Below are 12,888 nucleotides of genomic sequence, written 5' to 3'. Positions count from 1 at the left end.
CCTGCCCATTAAAGTAACTACACTAACTTGTCTAGGTTACTAAATGCCTCCACTTTGCTTCTGACACCTGATAGCCTGTCATTCCCATTGAGTTAATTCAGGAAGTACGTTCTGATGACTGTGTTCCCCACCACCATGCCTGCCTTTTGAGAAAAACCACTGTAGCCCTCTTCAAGGATGCTGGTGTTCTAACCAATGTCTGTCTCAAAACTCTGGTGAAGGGAGTATCTTCTGGATCCTACCCAGGAAGATTGCACATTGGTTTTATGTTATCAACCTACTCTAGTGTTCAGAATACTTTCCTCCTCAATACTGGAATTTCTGACATCTCAGCTTCTTTCAAGGAAAGCCCTTTTTGGATTTAATCAAACTATTAGAGCTATTCCCAGCCAGCATGAGCAAATACATTAAATCCAGAATCTCTGTTTAGTGTACTCCTGTAAACACATTCATCCCAATCCATAATAAATATTCCTTCCATCCTGACCCGACACCTTTAGGGTCCATCCTCACGTATTTTCTTTGGCTTTCTGTCCATATACATTGGCATCAGAGGGGGTCTGGATGAAAGGTAAAGAGTATCGTTTGTACTATTCTTGTAATTTTCAGTAAGGGTGAAATTCTGTCAAAACAAAAAGTGAAACGGTATATGAACTGACAGACTTTCGATATTCTTTTATTGTGTTTGGTGCTCTCTCACGGGTCATGCTGGGGCCTGCTGGCACTTGAACCAGGTCACAGATCTAGTAGAGGTGGTGGGCTTAGGTTTCTAGGAGGATGAGCTGCCTGCGAGCAATGACTTCTGGGGAGATCATTACAGGTTCTTCGGGTAAAAGAAGAGTAACTTCACTTTTACTGCCCAGGTAGGGTCAGCAGAACTTAGAGGTTAAGGACTTTTTACTTTCATCAGAATCTGCCCCTGTGTCCCCATCCTAAGATTCAGGATCTCCTTCCTTCCCAGTCAATGTCTTATTTTACATGAGACCCTGCTTGGTTATGAATTCAATTTGTATGGAAATTCAGTTCCCTGCCAAGTGAAAACTGAGGGTTTCGTTATCAGAAATCTTGACCCTGAGGCTACAAGAGATAAAAGTTTCCTCCATGGCAGTGAGAGAAAGTTTTTGGTCCCTTTCCCAGATTTTGGGCTGGGAATTTAAAGGCCTAGGTTCATTATTTTCTTTCTCTGAACTCTCCAGCACACTTAGAAGCAACCAGCAAAGCTCACCGTTTGCACTAAAATGTTCTAGGACTGCAAATATTTGGTTACTCTAAGGTTTGCCTTCCGTAATCATTTATCACAGTGAGCTTTATCTACAAGTGGGAATTAAGTGACTGCTTTGCCACTGAATGCCTTGGAACACTGATGGCCCCTTTCCCGCTGGCAATAATCATTAATGTGTTTAAATTTCATTACATTAGAAAACCAATTCCAGATCCCCATCCTTAAGAATCTATTTCCCTGAGACCACAGTCAGAGCCAGTAATGTATCAGTCAGGAAAGCTTAACCACTGTGAATCGTGAAGAAGTTTACTATGGGAGGGACTTCCCTGTTGAGTCAGTGGCTAAGATTCTGTGCTCCCAATACAGGGGGTCCTGGGTTTGATCCCTGGTTGGAAACTAGATCCCACATGCTGCAACCACCTGAGTGCCACAAGTCAGAACCTGCATGCTGCAACAAAGGTCATAGATTCCATGTGCTGCAACTAAGACCCGGCATGGCCAAATATTAAATATTAAATAAACAAAAGGCACCTCAGCCAATTACAGCACAAGACCGTTAATAAAAGTGTACTTTTCTATGGGAATTAGAGCTTACACAGTTTTGGAAAGAGCTGGAGAAGTGAAGGGCCAACAGATAAGTCAGAGGATCAGGAAGGGAGTCACAAATATGGGAACCCCAGCACATCCAGCAGACACGGGACACTGATGGGGAAGCTCATGAAAACTGCCACCTCTGCGGGTCTACCAGCAAGTGTCTGGAGGTGGGCCCAGGGCCACTGTTGGTCAGGAGGGTCAACAATTGGGAAGCATTTCAGGACTCTAAGAAGTGCAGAAGGGGACAACAGAGGATAAGATGGTTGGATGGCATTACTGACTCAATGGACATGAGTTTGAGTGAACTCCAGGAGACGGTGAATGATGGGTAAGCCTGTCGTGCTGCCGTCCATGGGGTTGCAAAGCATCAGACGTGATGTAGCAATTGAACAACAACAAAGGAGAGCAAAGCAAGAACAGGCTTGAGCTCATTTTTAACACTTGTTTCTAACAGTTACCACATCTAACCACAATGACCTTCAGAGAACCATACTTGCTGCTTCATTTCTGCCCTCTGAATCTCGTGCCCATCCCTCATTTGACTAATTCTAACCTGAAACCATCCAGGGAACAGGATTCTGGCAAACACAGCTCCAGCTGAACCAAGTTCTCACAGTACAAATCACTGCGGTACTGCGCAACGTGTGAGCCTGGATTAGATCCTGGGCTGGGGAAAAACAACCCATAACAGACATTTTGGGGGACTCCCCTGGTGGCCCAGTGGTAAGGATCCTCTTGCCAATGCAGGGGACATGGACTGGATCCCTGGTCCAAATCCAGGAAGTTTCCACATGCCTTGGGGGAACTAAGTCTGCTCGCTACAACTACTGAAGCCTGCACAGGCTAGAGCCCATGCCCCGAAACAGAAGCTGCCGCAATGGGAAGCCCAGGCGCTGCAACTAGAGAGAAGACCCTGCTCGCTGCAACTAGGGAAAGTCCAAGTGTAGCAGCAAAGACCCAGAGCAGCCAAAACTAAAATAAAAAAGACATTTTGGGGATATTGGAATGGTTTCTATATAGACTAGCTATTAGATGATTAAAAGGGACTAATGGATGTTTTTCTGGCCCTGATGTGTGACTTGTGGGGATTTTAGTTTCCTGACCAGGAATTGAACCTGGAGTTGTGGCAGTGAAAGTCCAGAATTCTAACCACTAGACCACGAGGGAACTCCCATAAAAGATATTATGTTAATTTTTATGCTTGATCATGGTACTGTGGTTATGTAAGAGAATGTTATTATTAGGACTAGCTGCTTAAATATTTAGGGGTAAAGTTTTCAATGGTTTAGCATTTATTTATTTTTATTACTTACACCTCAGATAGATGACACCACCCTTATGGCAGAAAGTGAAGAGGAACTAAAAAGCCTCTTGATGAAAGTGAAAGAGGAGAGTGAAAAAGTTGGCTTAAAGGTCAACATTCAGAAAACGAAGATCATGGCATCCGGTCCCATCACTACATGGGAAACAGATGGGGAAACAGTGGAAACAGTGTCAAACTATATTTTGGGGGGCTCCAAAATCACTGCAGATGATGACTGCAGCCATTAAATTAAAAGACGCTTACTCCTTGGAAGAAAAGTTATGACCAACCTAGGTAGCACATTCAAAAGCAGAGATATTACTTTGCCAACTAAGGTCTGTCTAGTCAAGGCTATGGTTTCTCAGTAGTCATGTATGGATGTGAGAGCTGGACTGTGAAGAAGGCTGAGCGCTGAAGAATTGATCCGTTTTAACTGTGGTGTTGGAGAAGACTCTTGAGGGTCCCTTGGACTGCAAGGAGATCCACCAGTCCATTCTGAAGGAGATCAGCCCTGGGATTTCTTTGGAAGGAATGATGCTAAAGTTGAAACTCCAGTACTTTGGCCACCTCATGCGAAGAGTTGACTCATTGGAAAAGACTCTGATGCTGGGAGGGATTGGGGGCAGGAGGAGAAGGGGACGACAGGATGAGATGGCTGGATGGCATCACGGACTCGATGGACACGAGTCTGAGCGAACTCCGGGAGTTGGTGATGGACAGGGAGGTCTGGCGTGCTGTGGTTCATGGGGCTGCAAAGAGTCGGACACCACTGAGTGACTGAACTGAACTGAACTGAAGTGACTATGGTAGATTGTTAATCATTGCTGAATCCAGGTGGTGGATCTGCAGATGTTTCAACTTTTCTGTGTGTTTGAAATTTGTAATAATTAAAATATTAAGGAAAATAAAAGACTGCTGTGGTCATTACTTCCTCTGGAAACCTTTCCTGCCCATCTCCCCTCTTCTCCTCCAAGGTGGTTATATTGTTTCTTTTACTCTGCAAGTACCCCAGATGTAGCATCCAAGCATTTATCACCTCGTACTTTAATTTCTTGTTTTCTCACCTCTCTCCCCCTCTAAACTTTGAAGTCTTTAAAAGACACAGGTGGGACTTCCCCAGTGGCCCAGTGGCTAAGACTCCACGCTCCCAATGCAGGGGTCCTGGGTTCCATCCCTGGTCGGGGAACTAGATCCTATATGCTGCAGCTAAAGATCCGACATGCCACAACTAAGACCTGGTGCAGCCAAATAAATAAATATTTTTAAAAGGAAAGGACACAGCTGTCTCTGGTCTTTAACTCTTCTAATGTTTCTTCCTGTTTCTGACACAGAGTAGGTACTCCCTTAATCTTTATTCACTCAAGAACAGAAGAAAGTCTAATTGAGGAATTCCTTCAGAGATACCATCAGATTAAGGTTCAAGTGAATCGAAGGAAAGCAAGGTTTTGAGTTTAAGATTTTTTGTTTTCAAATTACAAAAGTAATACATGCAAGTAAAAATAATAGAGTAGTAAAGTGAAAATGAAATTATTGTTTCATTCCTGTTTTATACATATACTCCAACCCAGGAGTCAAGAGTTTAAAACGTATCCTTTCAGAACCATTTCTATGGCAATTATAAACACCCACCCACCCCCACCCCACAAAATGTTGCTTGGTAACTTAGTTTTTTCCTTAACTTGATGATACACATCCTTGTATAGATAGATCTACATCATTCTCTACACAGGCTACATTGTATTTCATTGTATTCATATGCACTTACTTATATAACAACCACATTTAAATAAGCATGTAGACAGAGGGACAGTTTCTGCATGAAATCAGTACAGTTGACCAGGGGTCCCCAAACTCCAGGATCTAGTGCCTGATGATCGGAGGTGGGGCTGAGGTAATCAAATGCACAATAAATGTTAGGCCCTTGAATCATCCCGAAACCATCCCCCCTCTCCCTCGTTCCTGGAAAAATTGTCTTCCATGAATCTGGTCCCTAGTGCCAAAAAGTTTGGGGATGGCTGCCCTACAAAAAGGGATTTGGTAACTCCAGTAATCAAAGGAGTAGGAATAGCTCTACGTTGAACTATGGGTTCAGAGACAGGGTAAACTGGCCAAGAAGGGACTTTACCGGAGTCTCAGCTTACAGAAAGACTTGGCCTTTTCAAGGAATAAGAGAGAGCAAGATGATAATGATCAGAGTGTGAAACTGAACTGAGCCAACTGACAGATGTGTGGCTATGTAAGCCCCTAATCTGCATCCCTTGACACCTTCCCAGTAAATTAACGAAGTCCTTCGCAGACTCAGCACAGCCACCAGGGAACAAGTAAAAGCAGCCAGTGTATGGGCCTGGTTCATCTTGGAGGAGAAAGTCCCCCAGGTTTCCCAGTGACAACAGAAAGTTACTCAAACAAGTGTTGACGAAATCCTACCAGACGTTTGTTTCGTGGGCCTTTCTGATCTCATTAATTGGGCCCCTCCACTGCTTTCGCTTTCCCTACTTGTTCCTCATGCACAAAAACAAGCTTGCTTTGTCCTGTAGTTCGCCCTCCTCTTTAAGCTTCCTCATGCTCCCTAACTATCCAATCTTATCTCCCTGTAAATTTCTAATGCCCACCTTTTGTTCCACTTAGACTGTTACAGTGTCAACAAAAAGATGCTGGAATGCATTGAGGCTGTTACAATGTGTTGTACCATCTTAGGGGTGTTGACCTAAACCAAAGCACAGCATGATCCCATTCACATCAATTTACCTTCACTGCCATCTCAAAAGTGTGTGTTTGGGGTTCTTTCTGCTGCTAACGGCAGGTATTCACATTCTCTCCAGCAAGAATGCTGACTTTCATTCAATAAAAAAAAATTGTTTTAATGTTTATGTATTTCGCTGAGCCGGGTCTTAGTTGCGGCACTCAGGATCTTTGATCTTCATTGTGACATTCGGGATCTTTTCTTTTTTCAGTTGGGGCATGTGGGATCAGTTCCCTGACCAGGGATCAAATCTGGGCCCTTTCATTGGGAGCTCAGAGTGTTAGCCCTTGGACCATCAGGGAAGTCCCAAGAATGCTGACTTTTAAATACTAAATATTGGTAGCATTACCTCTCAATTTTTAAGATGATTTTTTTTTTGGCATTTATTTTGTGTTAACTTTTTAGAGTGTTTCCCATTATCAAATGTCTGTATCTGATAGAGATCATGTTAACATGTTATTGAAGTACATAATCTTGTCACAATATGTGGTTCATAATAATAATAAATGTGCATTTATTATTACATTGCTTTTTTGTAGCAAGCCTCTGAAATGTTTAGTATAACTTCAATACAGAGAACTGATTATTATTAAGATCACTCACTGTTATTTAAAACATGTAAATAAAGTGTTATGAAAAATACAGAACAGTTTGTAACATCAAGAATTCCTGGGGATTTTTATTTCTTATTCCCAAATCCAGAAGGTTGTAAGCTGATAATTTTTGAAGCTGTTCATATCGTGAAGGGCTTCATAATACCACTATATGTTGTCATATGTGTTTAAATTTTCCTATAATAAAAAGTAAAACAAAATTGGATCGTGCTACATTCTTGCCTAAACTTCAAGGGCTTTCTAGCCCCTTTAGGACAAAAGCCAAAAGCTTTTAAAGCTTGCATAAATTTGACCCTTTCAGCTCTCTGGCCCCAACTCATCTCATTCTCCTACTACTTTCCAGCAACGGTAGCCTTCTTTCAGTTCCTCAAACTTACCAAATATTTTCCTGACTCAAGATCTTTGTCCATTCTGTTCACTCAGCGTAGAACACTCTTCCTGGCCCTATTTCCCTGGTTAACTCCTACTTATCTTTAAATATGAGCTCCTGGGCTTCCCTGGTGGCTCAGTGGTAAAGAATCTGCCTGTCAATGCAGGAGACATGATTCATGGTTCATGCCACAGAGCAATTGAGCCCCTGCACCACAATGGCTGAGCCCGTGCTCTAGAACTACTGAGGCCCAATGCCCTGGAGCCCGTGCTCTGCCACAAGGGAAGCCACTGTAGTGAGAAGCCCAGGCACCACAACCAGAGAGTGGCCCCTGCTTGCCACAACTAGAGAAAAGCCCGCACAGCCACGAAGACACAGCACAACCAAAAGAAAATAATAAATAAGTGAATAAATAAAATCTCTTGGGGGCTTTGCTTGGAGCAACCTCCCCTACCTTGCACCACCAAGTCTAAATGAGGTCACCCTGTGATAATCTTACACAATTTCTTCATAGCACTCAACACACTTTGTGTTGAATATGTCTGTTCATTGCTTATTGTTTAAATGGCGATCTGCCTCAGTACACAGTAAGAAGAGACAGTATGTCTGTTTTTCTCACCCCTGTTTTGCCTGCACCTAGCATAATGCTTGGTACAAAACAGGCCTACAGAAAATATGAGTTTAAACAATCCCGACTGTGTAAGGGAGGTAGACATATAACATTTAGAAAATAAAGTAAAATTGTTCTTAATGAATATACAACAGCTCTCAGTGATCACCAAGTTTTTTGTATTGCTCACAAACATGTTCTAGAATCTCACCCAAGATCAACAATGAGCTTGCTTTTTGTTGTTTCTGGAGTCTGCCTTTCTTCCCAACAGCTTTAATTAAGCCTAAAACAGATCCTTCAAGGTTGACTGAGAAAAGAAAATAAGCGTAGGAGGCCTAAGAGACATAGCAACCAACGGTAATGTGTGGACCTTGTTTGCCTACAATTTGAAGTCTGACTCTTGTCCCAAGATTTAGTTTGGGGCGCAAGTGAAAAAGATGATTTTACTATAGATCTTATAGATTTTTAAAAGACAGCAATGGAAATACGAAAAACCTTTTTCCAACAAAAATTTGGCAACTTAGATGAGATAGAGACAAATTATAACAACTGACTCAGGAAGAAACCAAGTACTTGAATTGTCCTATATCAATCAAATAATTGAATTTGGAGTGAAAAAAAAAATCTTCCCTTAGGCCCAGATAGCTTCTTTGTTAACAGAATATCAGTAAATGGAATTCAGCAAGTCAAGAGGATAACACAGCATTCCCAAGTTTGGTTTGAAATCAACTAACGTAACGTACCGTGTTAATGGCTATCTCAATAGAGGCAGAAAAAAGCATTTGAACAAATTCAAAATTAATTTGTAACAATAGCTACAAAACACTCACCAAGTTTTGTTTTGTTTGTTTTGTCCAAGATTTACTGTGTATGTAGGCTAACTTTCATGTGATTTCACTGTGCACTGAGTCTTCCTCTACAGCCAGTCCTGAGGGAGTCAACACACAACCTTGAACAAATATTTGTGAGACAGGAGAGAAAGAGACACGGTGCGACTTTTAAAAGAATGGCATAGCCGTTGAGGATACAATATAAACTGGTTAGAACCAATGAGGCCCAAGATGGCAGAAGACTCGACTTCCAGTTGCCCTAAGCCTCATTATACATTCATTGTAATATATTACCATATGCTAAAATGCACACCCATAGTTGCTGTGACAGTTTCAAAGCTGAACATAAAAAGCCAAAAAGTGGGCAGTGGCTCAGTTCCTGGAAATTCCCAATCATTCCCCCAAATAGTTAAAAATAATCTTTCCACTTTTTAGCCTATGAAATGACCTAGCCCAGAAAAACTAACCACTCTGGCACCCGGAGGCCTCATGCCTTCTGAGTCTGCTGACATTCTGTCTGTGGAGTGTGTGTATCCCTTAATAAACTTGCTTTCATGTTGGTATGGCTTGCTCTTGAATTCTTTCCTATGTGAAGCTGAGGACCCTTACTTGGCGGCCTGCCCCAGGAACTCACCCAAGACCTGGGACATGACCACCATCCTCTTGTGTTCCATTCTCTTGCAACATTTGAGTGCCTATAACAGGTTAGTTATGTTCTAGGAGCCGAGGATACAGATGTGAACCAACAGAAGTCCCTACCTTAAAGAGTTTGGAAATAGGTTTGATTTTATTAAAGGTTCTAGGAGAATTCTCTTTCCTTTCATCCTACCCAAACCACTTCTGAAAAATCAGATCTGTGCCTGTCTGCAAAACGTCTCATTCCATGGGACTGCCCCCGTGGCCCCGTGGTCACACTCCTTGCTCCAATGCAGGGGGTGCAGTTTCCAACCCTGGTCAGAGAACTAAAATCCCACACGTTGTGTGGCCAAAACATGAAACAAAACAGAAAGAACCCCCTGAAAGAGCCCTATGATAACATAAATAAAAACCATATAAAAAACAAAACAAAACTTCTCTTCCCTCCCCAATTCTCCAGAATTTCTCTTAGATTATGGGGTAAATGGGCTTTCCAGGTGGCACTAGTGGTAAAGAGCCCACCTGTCAATGCAAGAGACGTTTAAGAGACTCGGGTTTGATCCCTTGGTTGGGAAGATCCTGGAGAAAGGCATGGCAAACCACTGCAGTGTTCTTGCCTGGAGAATCCCATGGACAGAGGAGCCTGGTGAGTTAGTCCATGGGGTCGCAAGAGTTGGATGCAACTGAAGTGGCTTAGCACACGCACACATACATGGGCTAAATAGTGACTGGTCCTACAATTTCTTTCAGCGCCCTAGAAGTAATTTACTGGGGTTTGGAGTCTTTAAAATGCAAAGAGGTTCACTGATTATCTTTCCCGTATCTTGGACTTCAATTCACATTTAACTCCGTTGTCTTTAGTGGAGCTCTACATTAGGAGATGCACGTTTTTCTGTCTGCCACTTGCAAATCTGGAACTTTATGCCTGAGCACTAGTTAGTGATCCTCTTGTTCTAAATACTTTTAAAAAACAGCTTTATTGAAATATGATTCATATACAATTCAAAGGGTTTTTCTATTTAAAGTATATAACTCAGTATTTCTTAGTATATTCACAGTGATCTAATTTTAGAATGTTTTCCTCTCCCCTTAAAGAAATCCCATACCTACTGGTAATCAGTCCTAAGCGCTTTTAAAGTGGCTTTATGGCTAATCTTAGCTGGTTTTCTCAGGCCTCATCCTAGGGGTGGTCTTCCTCCCTGGCTTCAGTGTCTCTAGGACTGCACTCGTAACTGATGCACGCATTCTCTCATATGCATATTTGAACTTGCCCTTCTTCTATTTTCTTCCCTTAGGATCACAGTGGATGTTTTCTTCACAATATCCAGCCCACCTCCCCCACTTATGCAGCAGCAAACATATGTTGGAGTTCCCGCTCCTGGTGAAAAGAGATTCTGACTAACCTGCACTTAAAATCTTTACTTCCTCTGTACTTTTCAGTTACATGAGTCAATAAATTTCCCTTATTAAGTCAGTTTGAGTGGGCTTTTTAAATAAAACTGATTATGGGATCCTACTTACCTTATTCACATTAATTTTTAACAGCTTTATTGAGATAGAATTTTTAAAGATACAATTTATGTACATATGACCCATCCATTTAATGTGTATACACAGATGGATGGTTTTTAGTATAACCACAGAGTTGTGTGACCATGACTAGAATAAATATTAGAATACTTCCATCGCTTTTAACAGAAACCCTGTACACAGTACCAGCCACTCTCCATTTCTACCTGTGGTGGGCTTCTGACTTCCACAGCTATAAGATAATAAATGGCAGTGATAGAAAATGAATAAGCAAATTAGAAAGAATGACATTTGTAATTCTTCTCTAGAGAAATGTCTATTCAAGTCTTTGCTCATTTTTCAACTGGATTATTTATCTTTTTATTGTTGAGTTATAAGAGTTCCTGGCTTCCCTGGTGGCTCAGATGATAAAGAGTCTGCCTGCAACGTGGGAGACCTAGGTTCAATCCCTGGGTCAGGAAGATAGCCTGGAGAAGGAAATGGCAACCCACTCCAGTAGTCTTGCTGGGAAATCCCATGGACAGTGGTGCCTGGTGGGCTACATTCCATGGGGTCGCAAAGAGTCAGACACAACTGAGCGACTAACATTTTATAAGAGTTCTTTATATATTCTGGGTACAAATCCCTTATCAAATAAATAATCTGTAAATATTTTCTCACATTCTGTAAGTTGTCTTTTCACATTCTTGGTCATGTTCTCATCTGCAAAATATTTAATTTTGATAAAATCCAATTTATCTATTTTTCTTTTATTGTCTGTGCTTTTCGTGTCATATTTAAGAAGATTTTGTCTAACCGAAAGTCACGAAGATTTACTTCTATGTTTTCTCTTAAGACTGTATAGTTTAGCTCTTACATTTAGATCTATGATCCAGTTAATCTTCATGTGCGGTGTAAAAAAGGGGTCCAATTGCATTCTTCTGCATGTGGATATCCAGTTATCCCAGCACTGTTCATTGAAAAGACTATTCTTTCCCCCACTGTGTTGTCTTAGCACCTTGTTGAAAGCTGATTGGCCATAATAGGAAGAGTCTATTTCTGGACTCCCAAGTCTGTTCCTTTGGCTCCTATATGACTCTCCTTATATCAGCATTACCCAGTCTTTTAAAATTTTTTTAAACTAATTAATTTGGCTGTGTCAGATCTCAGATGCTGCATGCAGGATCTTCACTGTGTTATGTGGGATCGTTTGTTGGGCTCCAGAGCAGGTAGACTCAATAGTTGTGGCACTTGGGCTTAGTTGCCCCATGGCATGTGAGATCTTAGTTTCTCAACCAGACTGGAGCCAATCAAAAAAGATATTCAACATCCAAAGATATAAAGAAGAAGTCACAACAAGATGGCAGGAGGGGCATACTTGTGATGTAATAAAACCCATATTCCCATGGTGGGCAACCCATAAACTCGTGGTGGTTTAGTCGCTTCCATTGTGTCCAACTGTTGCAACCCCATGGACTGTAGCCCGCCAGGCTCCTCTGTCCGTGGGATTCCCCAGGCAAGAATACTGGAGTGGGTTGCCATTTCCTTCTCCAGGGGATTCTCCTGACCCAGGGATTGAACCCAGGTCTCTAGTATTGCAGGCAGATCTTTTACCGACTGAGCTACAAGGGAAGCCCAGCTGGAAATCAATTATATTGCAGAACTTCTCCCATGGAAATTAGAGTTGTGAGCCCCAAGTTAGGCTTCCTAGTCTAGGGGTCTGGCATTAGGAGGAAGAGTGCCCAGGGCATTTGACTCTGAAGGCCAGCAGGGCTTGATTGCAGGAGATCCTCAGGCCTAGGGGAAACAGAAATTCCACTCTTGGAGGGTGCACATAGAGTCTTGCCTGCACAGAAACCCAGGGCAAAAGCACTGACCTCATAGGAGCCTAGGCCAGGCTGGTCTCAGAGGGTCTCCTGGGGAGGACCTAATTAAACTTGAAAACTTTTTGCACAGCAAAGGAAATCATAAACAAAATGAAAAACAACCTACAAAATGGGAGAAAATATTTGCAAATGATACTACCGACAAGAGATTGATTTTCAAATATATGGTTTTTACAGTTCAATATAAAAAAACCTCAAACAACGCAATCAGAAAACGGGTAGAAGATCTAAATAGGCAGTTCTCCAAAGCAGATATGCAGATGGCCAACAGGAACCTGAAAAGATGCTCCATTTTGCTAATTATTAAAGAAATGCTAACCAAAACTACAATGAGGTATTACCTCTCTCCTGTCAGAATGTCCATCATCAGAAAGTCTACAAACGGGGGGTTCCCTGGATGCCTCGTGGTTGGGATTCCAGGCTTTCACTGCCATGGTCTGAGTTCAATCCCTGGTCAGAGGAACTGAGATCCCTCAAGATGCACAGCCCAGTCTGAAAAAAAAAATGCATTCAATCTTTCTCTACGCAAAAAGAAAAGTCTACAAATAATTAATGCTGGGGTAATAAATGT

At 42.0% G+C, this 12,888-nt stretch overlaps 1 long non-coding RNA gene across 1 annotated transcript in view; it reads left to right on the top strand.

Annotated features, from left to right (window-relative positions):
• Positions 1–6,676, top strand: part of LOC121816632 (uncharacterized) — a 43,864-nt gene extending 37,188 nt beyond the window's left edge. The window contains exon 3 of the long non-coding RNA XR_009596513.1: positions 3,137–6,676. This is a non-coding gene — a long non-coding RNA (uncharacterized LOC121816632). The remainder of the gene's footprint in view (positions 1–3,136) is intronic.
• Positions 6,677–12,888: the final 6,212 nt, after the last annotated feature.

This window comes from Ovis aries, chromosome 15, assembly GCF_016772045.2.
Source record: "Ovis aries strain OAR_USU_Benz2616 breed Rambouillet chromosome 15, ARS-UI_Ramb_v3.0, whole genome shotgun sequence".
Taxonomy (NCBI): domain Eukaryota; kingdom Metazoa; phylum Chordata; class Mammalia; order Artiodactyla; family Bovidae; genus Ovis; species Ovis aries.
The sequence above is the reverse complement of the archived record's forward strand: the minus strand, read 5'-3'. Positions and strand labels throughout refer to the sequence as shown.